This window comes from Anomaloglossus baeobatrachus, unplaced genomic scaffold (assembly GCF_048569485.1).
Source record: "Anomaloglossus baeobatrachus isolate aAnoBae1 unplaced genomic scaffold, aAnoBae1.hap1 Scaffold_3036, whole genome shotgun sequence".
Classification (NCBI taxonomy): domain Eukaryota; kingdom Metazoa; phylum Chordata; class Amphibia; order Anura; family Aromobatidae; genus Anomaloglossus; species Anomaloglossus baeobatrachus.
The window spans coordinates 19534-31013 of NW_027442460.1; the positions used below are offsets into that span (position 1 = coordinate 19534).

At 44.9% G+C, this 11480-nt stretch overlaps 1 pseudogene; it reads right to left on the reverse strand.

Moving 5' to 3' along the window:
- Positions 1 to 248: 248 nt before the first annotated feature.
- On the reverse strand, positions 249 to 454 carry LOC142268480 (U2 spliceosomal RNA; annotated as a pseudogene).
- Between the last annotated feature and the right edge of the window lie 11026 nt (positions 455 to 11480).

Below are 11480 nucleotides of genomic sequence, written 5' to 3' on the forward strand. Positions count from 1 at the left end.
TGAGAATAAGATACTGCACGGGACATAGCAGAGTTGGTCAAGTTGAGTGGAGATGAGTTTGCTATTTGGCACAGCTTTTGCATCAATAAAGCAAGTAAAAGGTGTGAAAGATAAAAAAAAAGGGTGAAAGTGTGAAAAGTGAATTGGCCAAATTGAGGTGCATATAAAGTTTTTGCTTTCTTTCAATTCACTAATGAGGCTCATTTGAATCAGGTGAATTGAGTTCTGCTTTTGGAAACTCGGTTAAGAAGGGGTGCACCGGTCCTGGAGGTACTGCAATACCAGGTCAATGCGTGGAGTGGACAGAGCAAGATTTTTTCCATCTCCTTGTTCTAAAAATCCATTTAATATATGGTCCCTAGAGAGGGGACGTATCAGATATTAAACTGATAAGAACAGATTTAATTTTTTTTTTTTCTGTTTATCAGTAGGACTTCAAAATAACAAAGGTGATCGCCTCCCGTTGCCTGGGAACCGTCCAGGCACAAGAGGGCTATGTGTCACCAGAAGGCGCACACACTCCCTCAAGGCCGGCAGACGTGCAATCCCAGGCACCTTCCAGTACCGACCAAGGTAGCGTCCTCCGAAACTACACTTGATCTTAGCCAAAAGGCCGAGAAGCTATAACCCGAATTGGTTACGGCCTTGAGTGGCACCCTGGCCTATACCGGACACATCTTAGGGAGAGGGAGACAAACCCACGCCTACAGAAGACATTTTGTCACCCAAGCCAAACCCTTGAAAAGGCTGTTTTGCAGAGCAAAAACAAGGAGAATGGTACTTTTTGCAGCCGCCGCCCACTGCAATGAATCTGAATAACTCCTCCTTTTGGGCACAAGCACCTCCCCTCCCCCTTGCAGTCTTTCCAATTCATGATACAAAAAGACGGACGGACAGGACAGGACAGGACCATCTGCCTGACTTTCCGTCACTGCCACCCTTTGCCATCCTTGCCCGTAGAAAGCCCTTTCATCATCCCCAAACCCTAATCTTTTCCCTTCCCTTCCCAGCTGCGTCTCACTCCCTTTCATTAGGAAGTGAGCGCAGCCTTTTCTCCGTTCTGCACATGCGCGACGTTAAACACAAATGCGCAGGCGTGCGTTCCATTAGCCTCACTGCATTCCACTCCCATACAGGAAGTGGGCACAGCTATTACTACGGTCGCACATAAAAGAACCCACGGCCACCACTGCACATAGCTGACTCCACCACAGGACACCCACTTCTACACCAACGCAGGTAAGACAGGATCGGCACCTCTATGCTCCCGTTACAATCAGGCTCAGTCACCATGTGATAACGCTCTCAACTCTTTAGTTGCAGGCTCCCCTTGCTTCACCTCCACTGGCTGTGCTGCCATTTCCTCTCCCACCTGGAAGTTATACTTTATTCCACTATTTTCCTGTTTCTCTCTTCCCCCTTTTCCCATAACCTACTTTTATCTGCATTTGTGGGGTATCTATATGCTATTTACATCATAGTTTTATTCATTAATATGGAAGGGAAGAGTGCCCATGAGAGTGTTGAACTGCGGAGAGCAAAAGATTAAGCTGCTCCGATTTGCCACCATTGATAAGCTGTTCTCAGTAGATACACATGCTATCCAAACAGCAGCATCCACCATTGCTTCAGCCCACCCATTCAGTGACAGCTCACCAAGTCAGCCAGAGGAGTGGTGTAAGGAATTACACGTAGGCACTGACTCCACACCTTCACATCACAAGAAGGGGGTCTACAGGCTAGTGCAAGAATACGAGCAAGTCTTCAGCAAACATCCGCTAGACTTTTGAAAAATAAAAGGGGTCAAACACTACATCCCCACAAGTGCACACCCACCCATCAAAGAGAGATATAAGCCAAATCTACCTGCACATTACCAGTGTACCAAGGACATGTTGAGCAACATGAAGGAGGCTGGGGTTATCCGTGACAGTTGTAGCCTCTGGGCAGCTCCGTTGGTCCTGTTAAAGAAGAAGGACAGCACCACTCCCCTGTATTGAGGAATAGCTAGCTGCATTGACAACTGCAAATTATTTTTCTACCCTTGATCTCACTAGTCACTATTGGCAAGTGTCCGTTGCTGAGGCAGACCGGAAGAAGACCGCCTTTGCCACCCCGATGGGTCTCTGCGAGTTCAAAAGCATGCCCTTCGAGCTGTGCAATTTGCCAGGAACCTTCCAGAGGCTGATGGAATGCTGCTTGGGACACCGAAACTTTGAAACGGTACTGCTATACCTTTATGATGTTATTGTTTATTCTAACGCAAACAAGATTTTAGGGTGTATAAAAAGGGAGATTAGATCCGATGATCCCAACGTATTGTTACCCCTCTATAAATCACTTGTAAGGCCACATCTGGAATATGGGGTAAAGTCCTGAGCAGGTTGATAACCATTGGTTTGAGCATGGTAGGGTGTAGTACGCATCTTCCTGCATCGGTAAAAGCTGCAGAAGTCCTTGAAGATTTCCGCTTCAAAGGCAGTGCCTTGATCTGTGAGGACTCTCTCTGAGTAGCCATGAGGTCTGCATAAGTGTGCTTGGAAGACCTTCGCTGCAGTATGGGCCATTAGATCTTTGACTTGTACCACAACCATAAATCTCGAGTAGTTGTCTACCATCGTAAGTGCATACGTGAGCTCACCTCGATATTCTGCAACAAAACTCCCTTTTTCGATTTCAGTTTCAGCAAACACTCCTCTTCCTGTAGAAAATATTTATCATTACCTAAGACAGTCATTCTAATGCATGACAATATTAAGGCAATTTAGTTAAAACTTGTTTTAACTCACCTTTAAGGGGATTGATGTATTTCATGGTCAATCCAGGTTTGTCAGTGATGGCACTGACATAATGTATGGCGTCTTTTTCGGGCGTTATCCTTTGCCTTTTCATTGTGAAAATCCAGTTGCCTATATCAAAGCAAATTCTACTACTTGTAAAGTATGCAGAAAATGAAATGTAGAACATATAACATCAACTGCTTAGGAACGCATCATAGGTTAGTACTTAAAAGGATATTGTCATGTTCTAGTCATAATGCAAGCTGGACATTTTTCATGTTACCCTGTAATCGCCGGCCTGTTCTAATGCTCACAAGCCAAGATATAGGCTCAGCTGCTAAGGCTTCCCTCTGCCTTCTGAATGAAAATTGAATATGTCTGGCTCACTGTGTATATAGCAGGTGCTCAGAAAAAATAAGAGTTAATTCAATAGAAATAGCTCTGGCACACTATAGTGATCAATAACGTAAGAAAAGAACTCTTAGAATGCTGAAAATTCTTTATTTGTGCAAAAGGATAATTCATCCAACGTTTTGAACTTGTTTTTAGGTCTTTATCAAGGATAAAGTTATCTAAGATCATAAAGGGTTACAAAACCATATAAACACGTAATTAGTACATAGTACAACATAACAGTACAATATATTGCTACTTGAGAGTACAATGGGTCAAATGACCATGATGCACATACAAAAAAATTTTCCAAAGCCATAGTGAAATCATTTGTACTGAGGAAAGAAAATTTCCACATGACCTATCTGGAGAAACATTCTGGATCAAACAACCAAAAATAGTCAAGCAGGTAAATACACACCTATATGGATAACAGGATGATATGTGTTCAATTGTATAGCGTCATTGCCATTAAGGTACAAATGGAAAACTTGCAATCCTATATAGTGAAGGAAATGAACACATATCATATCAAAGAACACAGGAACATGGGTGTGAGAAAAACCTCAATGTTTATACTTTGTTCTTTATAATGGTGTGAACATGTATATGTCTCAGTACCTTATGAACTTGAGAATTCTAGTGAGTAGATGATGAAAGCCTATTCCAGAACTGGAATCGGTAAATAATTGTAGGTGGAATCTAAATGAAAAGATGGTACAAGTGTTATCATGACACGTGGGCTATAACACAATGGACCGTGTGACAAAGAAGAAAGGAGAGAAAGAAGAGGAAGAAAATGGAACTACCTGTAACATTACGTGATAGTCACTGGTAAGTATCACTTGACAATTCAGGTGAAAAAGGATTCCTTTATTAAAGGGTTCTCAGTCGCCTCAGGATCATGAAATACTAGGGTAAATGATATGAGAATGGGTAAGAAGCACCACTAAAGGAAATATGAGATGCAGGACATATATCTATAAACCCCTGAACTACATGATAGAAATAAAAAGAAGAAAAAAGAAAAAAAAGAAGAAAGAAGAAGAACACATAGAATGCGGAAAGAGAATGGGTACAACTACCTGAGTTACTGCAGGGAGGCCCCTGGTAGGTATTGTGAGGGTTAGTGGAATTCCTTCACTGAAGGGTTCTCAGTTGCCTCAGGTTCGTGAAAAATGCTATAGACAAATAATGCCCGGAGAAAAGGGGTTCATATACAGCGAATAATGGTAATACAAGGTACATGTGTCCCATGTAATAGTATAAATATATATATATTGTACTAAGCTCTACACCAGAAATAGAAAGTAGTCCCTCTGCCTTCTGTCTAGGTGCCCTGAGTTATGTCCTGTAAACTGTCACAGTGACCTAGACACACATGTGTAGTAGGGGAATATCCCTGCTGAGATGCCAGTGCTAGAGCACTCGTTTGCTGTGGAGTTGAACGCTATGTGAGCAGTTCTTACCTTCAATGAGCAGAAGTCTCTTTTTTCAGATTTCAATATCTCTGTGGGTATCTGGCAGAAATATGGAATACTCTTTACTGCTAAGACCCTGTACACCACTCCCACTAAAGGGGGCTTTACACGCTGCGACATCGCTAATGCGGAGTCGTTGGGGTCACGGAATTTGTGACGCACATCCGGCCGCATTAGCGATGTTGCTGCGTGTGATACCGATGAGCGATTTTGCATCGTTGCAAAAACGTGCAAAATCGCTCATCGGTGACATGGGTCTCCATTCTCGATTATCGTTACTGCAGCAGTAACGATGTAGTTCGTCACTCCTGCGGTAGCACACATCGCTCCGTGTGACACCGCAGAAACTAGGAACCTCTCCTTACCTGCCTCCCAGCCGCTATGAGGAAGGAAGGAGGTGGGCGGGATGTTCCGGCCACTCATCTCCGCCCCTCCGCTGCTATTGGGCGGTCGCTCAGTGACGTCGCTGTGACGCCGCACGGACCGCCCCCTTAGAAAGGAGGCGGTTCGCCGGACACAGCGACGTCGCCGGGCAGGTAAGTATGTGTGACGGGTCTGGTCGGTGTTTGTGCGGCATGGGCAGCGATTTGCCCGTGTCGCGCAACAGATGGGGGCGGGTACCCACACTAGCGATATCGGGACCGATATCGCAGTGTGTAAAGTAGCCTTTAGTCACATGACCAAGACTGTATCTGTGTCCCTACAACACACTTGAGACAAATGTGTGTGTGAGCCTGCATTGTGGGGTATATATAATATATTATAGAGCTGGGAAGGATCATTCTAAGCAGTGAGCTGTTCCAGTATTTGTAGGAAAATACCCAGTAGAAGCATCAAACACAGCACCAATACCTCCCATCAGTATTCCACCACAGTGCCATGTAACCCATGCCCTACACTCCCATCTACACCAATACTATACAGGCACAAACTAGTATATCTGACTAAAAGCCCCCAAAATATGAAGAACGGCCTATAGTTGAGTGTGGATATAAAATCTATGTGAGCAGAGCTAGAATAGAAATCACTGATCGCATTGAAGTCATTCTGACCATAAATCACCATGATATCAAGGTGAGGAGTTGTGTGTTACTGCTGGGAGGAAAGGGTTAACAGTGGAATATTAAGGTGCATTTCTGTGTGCAGTGTTACTAGTCAATGTAACAATTCAGTATGAGCTGCTCTTGGTGCCGGGGGAGGGAGATGCTCTCCTGAGCAAGATAGATGGGGAATGAACATGATATCTATATAGTGTAAGGCAGGGGGTCTCAAACCAGGTGATCATGTCTGATCAACTGGTTACATTATGTCTGATTACCTTGTCTAACAGTTTTTTCTCCCCTTTCTTTACCTTCCAGGTTCCCATAGTCACGTGAAATATCCCTGTTGCACTTGATTACGGCTCACTATTCACTATAGGATGTCTTATATCTAACATCACACTCTCACCCATCAGCACTCTATAGGTTTGTATAAGGTATGCGCTTACACATCCGGTCCTCCATAGGTATTTCCACTTATGTAACACTATCCCTATGATCACTCATAACTCATACCCTTGTAGTCAATTACAGCCTCCTCTCTCCCCCCTCCCCTTCTCCCTTTCCATCTATAATTTTGCCAGTACAATATTAGTTTACATTAGGCACACACTCACATATTCCTTTCCTTAGTGATTTATTGTAATTCACATTCACATACAATTCTCTATGCCTGCCCCATTACTACATTCATACCTACTTGACCCTATCCTGATACCCCTTGTCTCACCTTGTTGGTCCCTACACCTGTTATCATGTCCTTTCCTGTGTCTGTCTTGTCACACAACACATTTTAGCATATAACTTGTGCTCCTTATTACCTGTCCTGCCTATTAGAATTATGTCCATTATGTCCATGCATGGCCCAATGAATCAAGTCTGTACTTCATATTCATGGTTTAAGCCTTTGGGTTCCAATGTGCCCAGAGTATATATCCAGAAAGATTCCCTTTCTTTGAGCTTCCTAATTCTATTGCCTCCTCTGCGTATGGCTTGGACATGTCCGATGACTTGGAATCTTAATTGGATCACTGTGTGATTATGCGTCACAAAATGGTGTGGGACTGGTAATAGAATCTGCTTACAATGTATTGTTGACTTGTGTTTAGCTCAAAGAAAGAGAATCTTTCTGGATATGTACTCTGGGCACATTAGAACCCAAGGGCTTAAACCGTGAATATGAAGTAAAGACTTGATTCATTGGGCCGTGCACCATGTCACCAAGTGTCCAATTGCATTGTCCAATCGCTCACAATGGTTATGCGTTTTCATTGGATGGATAATCGAAGCCATGTTTTTTTCCTTTCTGTTGGGTTTGTTGTGTGAGTAGCCTATAGGATTAAGTTGGTTACCGCAGGCAGTGGATTTAACTTCCTGTCTTTGGTCCAGTGGTAGATGGATTGTCTGGTCTATGAGCTGTTATTGGTTTGAATGCAGGTGAATGCCCATGGGCTGCTTATGACTGTGTAAAATAGTATTGATTCATGATGGATTTCAGACTACATGTAGATATCTTCAGTCTTTCTATCCACATCATTTAAATGAACATTATCCATGCAGCTTGAAATTCATCCAATAAGAGAAGCAACCTTGTACAACCAATCTGATAAGGGCACAGTATATCCTAAGGGAAGGTTATGGCTATAAAAGGGGACTTCTTGGAGTCACCAGGTTGTTGATGGATGTTGCATGATCTAGTCTAAGCTCTTAGGAGCTGGCTAGGGGATCAGAACCAGGATGCCTTGTGGACTCGGTCTAGGGACTTTGGCTTCAACTAGAGGATCACTTGGCTACATGGCTTCAATCTAGGGGCTCCAATTCCGATTGGAGATCATAACCGCAATCTAGGGATTTCGACTCCGGCTGCCAGGATTATACCATATCATCATACCAGAGACTACTTAAGGAAGAAACCCAGGTTGGACAATTTTGTCACCTGGCTACAGACTTTGCAGACCTCAGCCAGCTTCCTAAATCTGGCGCTATTCTATTGTCGGTGGGTGCCCGACAAATTACACAGCTATGTCAAATTTTGGTTTATGAAACTTCAAATCCAGTGACTGATTATTATGTTTTCTAATGTCCTGATTTAAAAAAAAAAATAAATATTTTTTTTTAACCATCAAATATTGATTTTGTACAATCCATGTGTGAAGTTACATACAAGTGACATGAACAAGAAAAATACTTATTGTAACCAAAAATATTCACAATTTTATATATAAAATACATTTATTTATTGTACAGTCATTCTGCAACTTTATTAGAAATTTATTCTTGCACTTTTTCCTTTTCTCTAGATCCCCCTTTTCTCTTATAGAAGGCCTGTGGATCTTCTCTGTGAAGCATCCGGCAATCATGTTCACGTTTCATTTACTTTGGTATCGTCGTTCCATCTCCTTGATATTCCGATGAAAACCTTCTTGTTCTTCCCACCAGCACCAAGGTTTTCAGACAAGTAGTCCAAATAGGAATGTAAAAAATGTAACTTCAAATTCATTAGACAACCCAAGGCTTTGAAACGTTTCAGCATGTTCTCCACGATGGACTTAAATTTTGATTCTTTGTTGTTACCTAGAAACGTATTTATTGCTTCTTTCAAAGAGTCCCAAGCCCTTTTTTCAACAGTTTTCATTATTGTTTAAAACACGTCATCCTTCATTCATGGGTTTCTGAATATCCGAACCCACAAAAATGCTTTTGTGCTGCCCCTGTGCCAGCAGCCGCCGTTGGTCGGATCCAGACCTTCTAAGAGAGTGGCTCGACCCGGGGGTCTCGCGGACATGTCGAATAAAAGGAGGAATGTAGATGTATGGGCTAGGCCGTATTAAGTTTGTGACGCCACCAACGGTGTGTGGTGAGGTGGGACACCACCGCTGCCATTATGGGATACCCGGGAGAGATGTAGTGGCAGCTGGATGTTAACCCCTCCGTGTGTAGGGATGATTGCCCCGGGGCCCAGTGTCTTTGTGCAGGGTATGGTGATGGCAAGGGCCGGCGCGCCTGAGCAAGCAGGGGGATGTTTGGTTACTCACAGTAAATGAATCACACGAGTCTTTCGGTAAACCAAAGGTGCTGGTGGCCTGCCGCCCCGGCCGGTTGCATTCAGGTCCCCCACCCAGGCTGGTGGTCGCTGTCCTTTACTCTGCACTTGTTTTTGTGTATGGTGGACTGCCTGGTCTGGAACTCAGGAGTCCGCTCCCGGCTGGATATGGCCTAAGGAGCCGTGCCCGCAGGCGCTGGCCCGTGGGATCTAAGGGCCCTGGCGGTGGCCTTATCCCTATCAGTGGGCTGTTGTCTTCTTTGAGGGACTTTAGGTGGGATAGGACCTATAATCCTGCCCTCAATCATTTAATTAGCTAGGCCGCTGGTTTCGGTCCTGGCTTCAGGGTCCTAGGTGACTAGGGTTTCAGGTCGGCTGTGTGTTTCCTAAGTGAGGAAAGGTGTTGTGCGGGGGCCTATCTGTAACTACCTGGTTTTGTCAGGGCATCACACCTTCCTTCAGACTTGATTCTGACAGTCCCTGAAACTTGGTACACAGGTACTTAAACATCTCTCCTTCTTTCAGTAGCGCTTTCACAAACAGCTTCATCAGTCCAAGCTTACAGTGGAGTGGTGGCAAGAGAACTTTAGGTGGGATCAACTAAGCTTTATGCAACAATGTTCTTGAGTCCCGGTTACAAAGATGTTCTTGTTGGCCAATTTTTTTTGCTCCAGTGAAGAGTCCTAACCTGGCTTTCCAATTCACACAAAAAGCATGTGTTCTGCCTTCTTTTACGTAATGCTGTGAATCTCTAGCATACAGCTAAACCCTAGTTCACATTTCAAATAAACAGACTGTGGAGTTCAATAGCCTTGATTTATTAGCTGGTAACGTGAACTTGATTGCAGTATACATGGAATATACAGTGAATATAGGAATATCCAAGATGCAGTTGAAGACAGAATACGGTATATCCAAGATACTGTTTTATACGGGTAAAAACTATAACAAGAAAATGATTACAGTCAGTACAGTGTTAATACAGAGTTAACATAGCATAACAGTACATGAGATGCAGTTCTTACGAGAATGTAGGTGAAAGGTCACTGCATCTGCAATACATAGAAATCCTATCTAGACAAACAAGACAGGGATGACACTAAAGGTGTAGAAGTACAATGTACAATGCATTTACTACACTCTTCCATCTAGGATTCTATCACTAACACATGTAATTTGCTTTGCTCACCGGATTACACTAGGCAGGGGTGAATGTACAGAGAGGTAAGTCGGCATGTCCTTTCCTGACAAATCCAAAGAGAAAATGGCTGCAGGCTTCTTCTCAGCTCAGGGAGGCATTCCTTACCCAGAATACATTTAGCTTAAAGGGAAACTCAGCAATTCAAAAGAATAACAATGACCTCTAGGGGTTGTAACAGAAATTTCAATGAATGACTATTAGCAGGCTGCCATGAGGCAGAACAGCATGGGTATTTAATATATCCTCCTTGCTGCCCAAGAAGCAATGAGAACATTTTTAGACCACCACATATTGACCATCCATGCTCCTTGTAGTTAAGTTTCTTGAGAATAAAGTCTAAATTCTCACAGCTTTCTTCCAAGTGCATAGCATGTGTGATGCCCTGGACTAGCCAGGTAGTCACAAACACAAAATCACACACACCCCCTCCCCTGGATAGTCTACATCAGTCACACAAAATCCTTGTTGCCTCCTCCAGGGTCTGATGTCCACACCAGGTGGGGCGGAGCCAGGCGGTTGGCCCCACCCACCGAGGAGTTCACAGGCCTGGAGGCGGGAAAAAGCAGTTAGTTTAGTTTTGTAGTGGAAAGTGAGAGGACAGAAACTGTTAGTGTCTGGGTAGGAGCCCAGGCACTGTCAGCAAGGTCGGCAGACGGTGGTGGCCGTCTGCAGGAGGTGGTACAAGTCAGCTGAACCGTAGGACCGGGGACGGGCGGTGACCCGAGGGGAACTGAACCGGTGAGCGGATCTGTACCAAGCACAAAGGCAGGGCCATTGGACCCTGACCAGGCTAGGAGCCGCCGACAATGGTCAAATCCGAGAGTGACCGGAATCCCAGGGGTTCCCTAACACCCAAGACCCGACAGAAGGCAACCGTCCACACCGTGAGGATAAAAAGCCACCGCCATAGGCTAGAGATCCAAGGGCCAGCGCCTGCGGGCAAACGTGCTCCCTCGGTACGTACACCCCAGCCATCCAGCCTCCCCGTACCGCCACCGGGCCCCGGGATCACCAACCCCTACCCACGGAGGGGGAACCAACATCCTAGCTGCTCCCTGCCATCGCTCCCGGGATCCCCGTCACCAGCAGTGGTGGTGCCCATTATCACCACGACCTGTGGGTGACGTCACTAACTATCTCCCCAAACAAACCACCCCCTTTTCACTCGTGGGCGAGGAGCGCTGCTCGAGTCCCCGGATCTGGCCCTCCGCTCGAGCCACCGAGCAGCAGCAGCAGCAGAAGTCCCCGAACCCGAGCGTAGCGTGCGTGGCCCCTCTGCCCGCGACACATGCCCTACACACACTGAAGAATACTTACTGCCATTGAGCAGTAGCACAGCTTTCAGACTTTTTGGATGAAACAATGACGTGTCTCCACTCGCTCACATTGTACTTAATGTTACATTTTCCATCAGCACAGGAACATTGCTTGAATACACTAGAGCACCATCTTCAGAAAAGTATGGAGGGAATCTTTTCAGAATTCTAACCTTTTGGAAACCTATTGTCACGCTCTCCGGGTCCCCTGCTCTGCCCCCCGGCT